This window comes from Myotis nattereri (genome assembly GCF_964212035.1).
Source record: "Myotis nattereri genome assembly, chromosome: 19".
NCBI classification, from domain to species: Eukaryota; Metazoa; Chordata; class Mammalia; order Chiroptera; family Vespertilionidae; genus Myotis; species Myotis nattereri.
Genome location: NC_138095.1, coordinates 12,587,159 through 12,598,493, shown reverse-complemented (window position 1 = coordinate 12,598,493; position 11,335 = coordinate 12,587,159).

Here is an 11,335-nt window from a genome sequence, read left to right as displayed (position 1 = left end):
GAAGGTTCTCTCAGGTGGATCCCAAGCGGAGGGACCCACGAGGGCACTAAGAGGTCCCCTGGAGCGCCGCTCAAGGAGCCCCCCACTCCGGAGGAGACGCTGGGAGCACTGGAGGGAGGTGTTCATTTGGTTCAGGAGGGAAGAGAGAACTGGCTGAGACAGCAGGAATGGGACCAAGGAAGGGGCTGAGAGCCCCCCCTCCCCACCCCCCACCCCCGCGGTCAGCCTCCCTTGTCCAGCGAAGCAGGCCAAGGTCATGTTCGAGGTGGGCTGGACAGAGTAGATGCCATCAAGGTGGAGGCATGGCAGCAGGGCGGGGATCCAGGGCCTCTGACGCCAGGGCGGGCACCTCCCTGTCACGCAGGAGCCAGCTAGGGAGGGAGCCAGCGAGGGAGGTCGGATTTCTTGTCTGCAGGGGGAAGGGGAGGTTTTCCTGCCTCCAGGCACTTAGCAGGCGCTGGCTGGCCCTCCACTCAGGGTCAGGCTGGGGTAACAGAAGGGGCTGTCATCATCGGCAGGGGGGTCTGTCTCTCCTGAGACGGGGCTGATAAGGCAGGCGCCCCGTTTGGGGGTGGAGAAACACATTCCTGGAGCTCAGGGTCGGGGCAGCCAGCTGGGCCAGACATCCAGGGAGCAACTGCTGGGTTCTACGGCAGACGCTCCCTTCTCAGAGCTTTGGGAGATCCTCAGACAGGGAAACTGAGGCCCAGTAGGAGGCACAGCAGGGCCTGGGTTCCAATCCAGGCTTCTCCCGTCCCGTCTCCAGGCCAGTCTCTACTTCTTCTCCGACCCTCTGGCACCTTTAGACAGTTATTTATGGAAAGGAGCCCTGGGTACCACATGTTCCCAGGGGCCTAGAGACGAAGGCAGGCAGTGTGCTGGATGCTAATTTAGCCGTCTGTGCTAAGCCTGCCGGCTGGGCCACCTTCTCTCTCCTGTGCTGAGGGCTGTGGCAGGAGGAGGCCCGTGTTTCCTTGCCAAGGTGACAACGGGCCGGCTCCCAAGCTGCCTCTCTGGCCTCGTGAAACTGCCTGCTGCTGCAGAGCAAGGGGCCCCGGGATCCCCAGGTCTGGAGACACCCAGAGGACCCCTAAGTCCCCTGTCCAGGTTGTCCAGTGCCTACAGGCAGTACAGCACCCCCGAGTGCCCACCAAGCCTGCCTTCCTCCTCACTGGCCTCACACACTAGGAGAGACCCTCGCCAGCCGGTGACTATCCAGAAACCTGGGCCACCGCTGCCCCACTCCCAGCCCACATCGAAGCTGATGCTCCCATGGAACTCTCCAGGCCTTCCCCTCCCCTCCAACACACCTCATGGCCACCACCACCTCTCATTCGGGCCTCAGCCTCTCGCTTCTGGGACTGGCCCAGATCTCTGGCTCATTCATTCACTCATTCATTTTCCTCCTATCAGCCTAGATGTTCTGTTAAAAGAGGAGAGCAAGCCCAGCCAGCATAGCTCAGTGGTTGAGCATTGACTTAGGAACCAGGAGGTCACGGTTCGATTCCTGGTCAGGGCACTTGCCTGGGTTGCGGGCTTGATCCCTAGTGGGGGAAGAGCAGGAGGCAGCTGATCAATGATTCTCTCTCATCACTGATGTTTCTATCTCTCTCTCCCTTCCTCTCTGAAATCAATAAAAATATATTTTTTAAAAATAAAATCGCCCTAGCTGTTTTGGCTCAGTGGATAGAGCGTTGACCTGCAGTCTGAAGGGTCCTGGGTTCGATTCCGGTTAAGGGCACCTACCTCAGTTGAAGGCTCAAGCCTCAGCCCTGATTGGGGCGCGTGTGGAGGCAACCAATCAATGTGTCTCTCTCACATTGATGTTTCCCTCTCTGTGTCTCTCCTCCTCCCTTCCACTCTCTCTAGAAATCATTGGGAAAAATATACTCAGGTGAGGATTAACAAAAAATAAAATAAATAAATCAATAACATTTTTTTTAAAAAAAAAAAAAGAAAAAGAGAATAAACCTGATTTTTAAAAATAAAATAAAATAAATGAGAGGAGAGCAAGGGAGGGTGGTAGAAATGCCTCCTACTCCAGGAAGCCCTCCCTGAAGGGACCAGAGCCCATCTATCTTCTGTGAGGCCCACACACTTAATGTTTAAATGTCATGTATTCCAAAGGCAACACATGCCTGTGGTAACAAACCAGGAGAATCAGAAACCAGGTATTTTTGTGTCCATGTTGGAGGCAGCTGCATTTTCCTTCTGACGACACATGGTACCCCTTGCTGGCCCTGAACATCATCCAGGGCCTTTCTTCAGGGGCCGTGAGCTCTGTGCCCACTCCCTTCCAGCACATGGACCCCCAAACCCACGGTGGGTGGGCCTCTACTGCAGCTCAGCCAGCCCCTCCCGGGAGCAGCTGTGTGGCCGTTGGCCCTTCCTGTCTAGGTCATGGGATATTTTTAGCACCGAATCCGGAACCCACTCGGCAGCAGCTGCTTGTGGCCGAGTGCAAGAATAACAAAAGATCCAGGTGGGCTGCGTCAGGCCTGCACAGCCGAGTAGGCGACCTGGGCCTGGCCCTCAGCCTGGTAGCAAAATCTGGACTTGGCGGGAATCAGGGGGTCTCTAGGTGGTATGGGCAGGAAGGAGGCAGAGGCTGAGTAGGCATTAGCCAGACCCGCCAGGGGAACAGCATGTGCAAAGGTCCTGAGGTGGCATGGAAGGACGGGCAGGCAGGGGCCATGAGAAGGAGCTGCGTGTGACGTGAGGCTGGAGAAGGCTGGGACCAGGCCGAACAGGAAAGCTGTGGCCACTTTCCCCAGGCACGTGACAGACAGGGAGTGAATGGGTCACGGAGGTGAAGCCACAGACCTTAGCACTTGGCAGAGAGAGGGCCGACACATGGGAGAGGCCCCGTTTGGGAGGGAGACCACCCACTGGTTTGGGGCAGGCCCAGTCTGGGGTGCAGTGGGGACATGACCGCCTCAGGGGAGCGCTCCCTGGCCCCCCCAGTCCAGTCCCCCCAGCTCCTTGCCTCCTGTGGCTCTTGCCATGCCCGCAGAGGCTCTGTGCCATGTTCTCTCTATCCCTGGCTGCTCAGTGCTGGGCCCAGGCAAGCCGCAGACCTGGACTCCAGGGCTGGATCGGCAGCCTCGGGCAGGTGGTGGGCCCGGGCACTCCCCACGCCCCTCCTCCAGTGCAAGGGGCCAGTTGGAAGAGTCCCTAGAGTTTCCTCCAGCTTAAAGGCTGTCCTCCACCTTAAAGGCTGTCCTCCACGGCGGGGACATTGGAGACTTCTGGGCAGGGGTCCTTCCTGTGACAGCCATGGCTGACCGGCCCCTCAAGGCCAGTCTCTGCTGTGAATGGGCGAAGGCCTGTGAGGGAGAATGCACTCGGGAAGGACTTTCTCCCGAGCCTGTGTCCGAGCCTGCCTCCTCCCGAACCCGAAGGGCAGGGAGGGAGGCGCTGGGGCTCCCCTGTCCTGCAGGAGCCCCTCCTCTGGCGGGGGGGCGGGGGGGGGCGCTCAGACTCTCACACTAAGCAGGGAGGGGAGCTTGACTGGTGAGTGGTCCAAGGACAAAGACCCACAGGCCCTCTGAGGGGCTGCCAGGCATGAGGCTCTTGACAAAGACAGTGGTGGAATGGGAAGAGGAGCGGGCACGCTGGGCAGGGAGAGTGGCATAAGCCAAGGTGTGGAGGCAGGAATGAGCTCTGTCTCACGGGGGAGGAAGGGCCACTTCCAGGTCGGACGCATGCCCGGGTGGCGGGCTCGATCCCCAGTGTGGGGTATGCGGGAGGCAACCTATCAATGATTCTCTCTCATTATTGATGCTTCTCTTTCTCTCTCTCTCTCCCTTCCTTTCTGAAATCAATAAAAATATACTTTTTATAAGGCTCTGCTCCCTTGATGCTCCTCTGCTGAGCAGCTCGGGCACGCACCTCCCTGTGTGACCTTCAGTTTCACTGTCTCTGATCCTTGATACCTGGATGGGATGCTCCCTTCCCAACCCCGGCTGCCAGGTGAGCCCGAGCCTGGGCCTCCCACCAGCCTCAGCCACTGCTCCTTATTCCCACTCCTGCTGACGGCCACGGCCAGAATGTCAAAGCCACCGCAGCCTGGCCCCTGAGTCCCGTGTCCAGCGGGCCTCTCCCTCCCCCGCCTCGGCTATTTTGGGGCTCAGCACGTGGCTGTGTTTTGGGAGAAGCAGATGATCTGCTTGGCTGACTCAGCCAATGGCTGGGCCGGAATGTGAGATGCGGTGAGAGGCCTGCGAGTCTGCTGCACACGGGGCCTGGGCAGGGTGGCCCTGGGGTGGCCCCTGTGGAACTTGAGGCCACACTGTCCTCCGGTCTTCCTACTCGCCACCTGCTGGCCAGGTTAGCAGGCAGTTCTGACCTGAGGCCGGGCAGGGATCTGGAATGACAGGGGAGTCCCTCCCTGCTCAGGACTAGTGACTTGGAGCTCTGGGCAGGTGGATGGAGAGGATCAGCGAGGATCACGCACCTCCCACCTGGTGTTCATCGCCGACATATCCGCCAAGCAGCCCAGGCCCTGCTCACACAGCCGGGGCGGGTCCTCCCCGTGCCAGGTGCTTGCCCACCCGCTGGGACAGGAAGCTTACACGTGTGCGTGCGCTGGGCCAGAAACACAGGCCGTCCTCGTCCTCCCTGATGACACCACTAGAACGCCTGCCTGCACATTTCGTTCAAGAAATTCTACCCCTCGCATGCCTTTCACGTTCACGAGGGATTAGTGGCCTCTTTAAGAAAACAAATGCAAGATTAGGTACAAAAGTGACTATACTCTTAGAATAAAACAAACGTCAAGAACCTGGCTGGCATGGCTCAGTGATTGAGCATCAACCTATGAATGGTTCGATTCCTGGTCAGGGCACATGCTCGGGTTATGGGCTCGATCCCCAGTGTGGGGCGTGCAAGAGGCAGCCGATCAATGATTCTCTCATCATTGATGTTTCTATCTCTCTCTCTCTCCCTCTCCCTTCCTCTCTGAAATCAATATTAAAACAAAAAAAAGTTCATAAAAGCTGACAAATACTACCCCAAATCATAACATCCAGAAGAAAATGACCTCCCTGGTCTAAAGGCTGTGGCTGGATGCCCACTGTGCCCAGGTCAGGCAGGGGTTGGTAAAAGAACCAGCACGCCTTCACCAGGCCCCTGAGATCCCCTCTGTATAGTGGAGGAAACTGAGTCTGGGGTGTGGGGAGCTCTTGGGGAAGGGGTGAAGGTGGACCCAAGAAGGGATGAGCTGCCTGCTCAACTCCGTCCCAAAGGCTCACCAGGTGGCCCAGCCAGGAGGACCGACTGCTGGTGTCCTCCCCTCTCCCCTGCCACGGGCCCTGCTTGGGGGGGCCTCCCCCCAACCATGGAATGCAGGCATCAGCACTTCAGATTCCGGACTAACCGCCGCCCCCCCTTTCCCCTCCAGATGTGGGTGCAGCTGTATTTTTAGAACAGCCAACCACGAGGACATTCTTTCCTTCTAATTAAGATGACTGCAAGTCTCCTATCCGCAATCAGCCCCATTATTCAGTCCTCAGATATCAAAGGGTGGTCAGGAGGGGCTGCCTCAGCTGGTTGTAGGTTGGATTTCTTTCTTTCTTTTGAACCATTAAGTTGGAAATGTGACCCAGAACTGGAGTAAATGCCAGCGCTGGGGTGGGGGGAGGGCAAAGCAGGATTCTGGGTGGAGCCTGCAGGAGCTGCTCCGGGGCCTTGCGCCCTGCACCCCTGCCTGGGCTGAGGATGCCCAACTAGGCTGTAGCCCACCCGAGGGTAGGCTCTGTCCGGGCATCAAGAGAGGGCCTGTGCCTGCCCTCAGGATGCCCAGTGCTGGAGGGTCAACAGGGGGCTGTTGGCAAAGACTCAGGGGGCTGTTGGCACAGTGCCCACAAGGTTATGATGTCCTCATTTTACAGGTGAGCAACTGGAGGCTCAGTGCCGGGAGCCGGTCCATCCTTGCTGTTTCAAGGGACCTGGCATATATGGCATACTGTTCTTAATATGTTTGTTCACCTTCTTGGCACTATGTGTTTTAACCAAGGTCACCTCTCTGAGAAAGGTTGTTTCCCCAGGTAGGGATTTTCCCCTGAAGTTAGGGAGGGAATAAAAGCCCTTAACTAAGTGCCAGGCAGGTAATTAATCACTTTAACTATGAACAATCATGCTTAAGCTACATAATCTTTACTCCCTGGAATGGAGATAAGAAACGCCCTAACCTTTGGAATAGAGATTGATAGGATTGGAATCAACTGGTATAAATACAGATGTAACAAGACAACAGCTCTACAGAACCTAGACAGGACACAGACACAGAACCTAGACACAGAACCTACACAGAACCTAGAGACAGAAGAACTTCGCTGGAGAGAACATGGCAAAAGATCCTGGACAGAAACTGGCCACAGAACCTAGAGACAGAACCTAGCGAGAGAACCTGGCTGAAGATCCTAGAGACAGAACCTGGCTAGAACATGGCAAGAGAACCTGACTAGAACCTGGTGACTGAACCTGGCTGGAGAACATGGACAGAACCTGGCTGGAGAACCTAGCGAGGGAACATGGCTACAGAACCTGGCTGGAGATCCTAAACAGAACTTGGCTGGAGATTGTGACTAGAGATCCTGACTAGGCTGCTGATCAACTGAACGCTGTCTCCGTGTCATTCCTTCTTCGCTGACTCCGTCCACACCTTTGGGGACCCCTGAACCTGCTGGGGTTGGATCCCAGCAGCTCAGAGAGAGGACGTCCCTGGTAGAACTGCAGGAGCCTCTTTGGTGCCGGCTGCAGCCGGGCCGCTGGGCTGGGTGGCAGCTCACCGCCCACTCTGGTGGCCTGGTGCCCAAGGCCAGAGGCCTCCCGACCTCCAAGGCGTGCCTGGGGAGGATCCAGGTGTGGGGCAGGCTGCCAGTCAGGTGGGAGGAACAAGGTGCAAGCAGGGCCTTTGAGCAGCTTAAGCGCCCATGGAGCCACAGCTGACAGATGAGGAAACCGAGGCTGAGAGAGGCAGAGGCAGCCCCGAGCAACTCAGCCCACTGGTGTCAGGTGCTAGGGACCCATTCTGCGGTAGGGCCTACCCGCCACTCACCCCAGCGATGGGCCGGCCTGCTGCGAGGCTGGGCCTGGAGGTGATGCCAGGGGCCTTGAGTCCAGCCTGAGCCCCGGATGCAGGAGGAAGGCACCTACCGAGACCGTGTCCCACCCCCCGTGGAGCAGAGAGGAATGGTGGGTCTGGACGCCAGGCCTCCCAGCCTACCTGGCGCCTAACCGGCTGGCTGCGCTGGACAGAGGAAGTGCAATCGCCTGCGGCGGCTGGAGCGGGGCCACTTGAGCCCGGGGCTGCGGGGACAGCCCTCCACTGCGCTGGGCAGCGCTGGCCCTGGCCCCTTTGTTCCCGGGGCGGCGGCGGCGCTCGGCGGTACAGACCCTTCAGCGCCTGGGCTTTGTCGCCCCCTCGTGGCCGGAGCCGGTCTCGGTGGCGTCGGATTAATTGCGGGGAAACTGAGGGGTGCGCGTGCGTGGTGGAGTCTGGGGGCACCGAATGGGACTCCCGAGGATCTGAAGACGCCCCTCTGGGACGCCCCTCGCTCGAGCCCGGGTCTCCAGGCCCGGGTAACAGCAGAGGCATTTTTAGGGCCCGGGTCGGGGAGGCGGGCCCCCACTTCTGCAGGTGTAGGGAGCAGAAGAGCCGGCCGGCCTGGGGGTGGGGGCACACTCGGTGAGAGTCAGCGCCAGCCGCTCGGCGGTATTATTTTTGGGGTGAGCCCTGCCTCCTGCCGAGTTCCAGGGGCAGATTCCTGCCGCTCCCGGGCCTCAGTTTCCCCATCTGCAGAGTGAGAGGCCCTCGGGTGCAGGAAGGAGCAAGGGGGCGTGGCCTCTCACGACGAGGGCGGGGTGTCCGCGCCCAGGACTGGCCACAGGCCACGCCGTCCCTGAGCAGCTGGCGGCACGTCAGCCCTCCTCCCCCGACCCGACCCGCCCGGGGCTGGAAGAGGCAGTGGCGGTCCTTTCAACACGTCCCGACTCCTGTGTGGCCTGGCAGCGCCCCGGGGTCAGGCGGGCTCCGGCCCTCACCCGCCGGGGACGCGGCTGGATTTGGAAATCTGAGAAAGACCCGCTCCGACTCGCAGCAGGCGGGTTGCAGGCAGGTGGACGCGGGCGCAGGCTTGACCTTGTGGAGTCTCATGCTTGACCTCTGCAAAGGAGGCTGAAGCCACCCACTTGTGCGTTGAAAGATTAACAGCACTGGGTCCACAAATACAGCCATGGCTTCCAGATACTCAGGTTAATATTTGCCGAAGAGAAACCTCAAGCTTCCCAGCTTGAGGATAATTTAGGGAAAACCCGCCCACCAGGGGGGCTGGGCCAGCAAGGTGCCCAGGTGGCATTTCAGGGAGAACCAAGTAGGACGGGAGGGCAGGCCTGGATGCCCACAGCAGTGATCCCCGGCGGGGTGCATACAGGGTGGCAGGGTCCTGGACGCAGAATGTTAAACCCAGTTCTGAATTTGGGGATTATCGTCCCGTGCACACCCTCTAGTTTTTACTACATGTGTATATATTCCCGCCCAATGTAAGACATAAGCATAATTTGGAATATTTCCAAATTAATATAAAGGCTTTATCGTCTAGGAACTTTTCTACATCTTTATTCACAGGCATTAGGGTCTGCCTGTGTTAATATGGTTCCTCTACTTCATTTTTCTTCCCCAATGAGTGGCCTTCGAATGTATAGTAACAATTTCTTTCTCTATTTTCCTGAATATTGACATTTGGGTTGTTAACAGTTTTCTAACAGAAACAATGTTGCCTTTGTGAACAGAAGTTCTTGAGCATGGGATTCAGAGTGTCTCTGAGGCAAACCGGGGAGTGGGACTTCAATTTACCAGAGACGCCCAAAGTGCTCTCCAGTTACGGCACCAATTTATAGTTTCGTCAACCATAGGAGCATTCCAGCTGCTTCTGCCCACCTTAGTAAATTACCAGAATCAAACTGCCAGCCCGTTGAGCGTGAAACAATCCACGGTTGTGTTTGCAATTTGCATTTCCTGGTTGCTCATAACAAGTGAGCATCTTTTTATTCCTTGCTGCTGGTTGCCACTTCAGTTTCCTCTTCTGTCAATTCCCTGTTCACAGCCTTTGCCTGTTTTCTTTTCTTTATTGATATGTAGGAATTCTTTATGTATTTTGACGACAACTATACTTCGTTGGTCGTGAGCTTGTGGACACCTCCTAGTTGGTGGCTTTTATCTCGCTCTCTTTTTTAAAAAGTTATTTTAGAGAGAAAAGGAGAGGGAGAGAGAGAATCATAGACACATTGACCAGGGGATCGAACTGAAACCTGGTTATGTGCCCTGGCCTGGAATTGAACCCTCGACTCTTCAGTGCACGGGATGAGGCTCCAACCAGCTGAGCCAAACCAGCCAGGGCACCAGCTGGTAGCTTTTAGCTTCACCTTTTTATGGTGTCTTTTAACACATAGTTTTAATTTTTTTTTTTAAATCCTCACCCGAAAATATTTTTTCCATTGATTCTCAGGGAGAGTGGAAGGGAGGGAGGCGAGGGGAAGAGGAAGGAAAGGGCGAGAAAGAAACATCGATTGGTTGCATCCTGAATGCGCCCTGACTGGGCCAGAGATCGAACCTGCAGCCGAGGTACCTGCCCTTGACCGGGAATTGAACCCGAGACCCTTTGGTCCTTGGGCCGATGCTCTAATCACTAAGCCAAACCAGCCAGGGCAATAGTTTAATTTTAATGATATTAAATCTTCATAAGGAAACCATGTGGTTTATCCTTATTCATCCTGAAGTTATAAAGGTATTCTTTATTTTCTTCTAAAATGTTTAAACTTTGCTTTTTTGCAGTAGATTTGTGTGTCCCTGGAATGATTTTTTTTTTTTTTTTTTTTGGTATGGGGTGAGGCAGAGATCCATTTTCATTCCCCCCCGCCATACACACACACAGATAATCAATTGTCCCACTACCAATTGTTAGCCCACTGTTTCTCCACTAATTTTTTAAAAATACATTTTTATTGATTTCAGAGAGAAAAGGAGAGAGAGAGAAAGAGAAACATCAATAATGAGAGAGAATCATTGATCAGCTGCCTCCTGCACTCCCTCCTGGGGATCAAGCCTGAAACTCAGGCATGTGACCTCCTGGTTCATAGGCTGACACTCAACCACTGAGCCAGACCAGCCAGGCTCTTCACTAATTTTTGAGAAAAAAACACACACAATAGTTGTTTTGGAAAAAAAGAAATACATCTACCTAAATAAAATATTAGCAACTGAAACCAACGATGCCTTAACACATTATGAGCAAGTTGCGTTTAACCCCAAGAATTCAAGGATGGTTTCCCAGTACAAACTCTACTGATGTCACTGAGCTCATAAAGAAAATCCCCACGATAAAATATTAGCAGCTTGCTAACTGCATGCTTTAAAAAATTCAGGGCAGCAAGAATCCAACAAACACGAGGCACGAGCCATCGAGACGCTGCGGGGTCCATTCGGGTGTATGTCCAGGCTTTGCTCGGACGCCTTCCTTCCTAAGGTGACGGTAACGCCTGCGTTCCCATGACCACGCACAGTATCTTTGGCAAGTCTGGCTTCGGCCTGGCGTCATTCCGTGCTGGGCCCGAGGAGGCCTGAGAAATGAAAGATTAATCCAGCCCGGCGAACCCTGTGGTCCCACACCTCGGAGCGCATCGGGACCGAGGCCCGATCGGCCTCTCACGTAATAAATCTCCTGGCGGCAACCGGAGCCGGGTTCTCTGCATCCAGAGCCGCCGGCGCTGCCAGGACGGGCTGATGACAGTGCTCCCGCGGCCGGTGGGTCTGCCTCCGTCCCTCCCTCCTAAGTCCTCCCTCCTGCGGGGAGAGGGGTGGACACCCTGAACTGGGTGAGCGTGGGGCTGTCTGTGTGGAATCAAGGGCTGGGCCCTCAGAGGGTGGCCCGGGGGCAGGGCCTGCGGGGGAGACGGGACTTAGGGGCGCCCGATCGGGATACCAGGGAGCCGGGCCGAGGGGCTGGGAGGGACGGGGGGAGGCGGAGGTTCGAGAGGCGGTGAGGCAGGAGCCTCCCCGGAGGCCGCGGCGGGGAGGGGATTTCGGGCGAGTCTGCAGCGCGGTGACCTGAGCCCTCGGCGGCGACCAGCGGGGCCGGATGCAGGGGCTTGGCCCGGGTACCCTGGGCCAGAACCCCTCCCGGTCTGCAGAGGGGGGCCCAGGCTCGGCTGAGTAAGGAGGAGTGAGTGGCCTTTCAACCTCAGAGCGGCGCAAAGGGAGGGATGGAAGACGAACAGGAGCCGCCCTTGCAGCCTCGGACGCAGGTGAACTGCTGGCGGGACGCCCCCTCCCCGT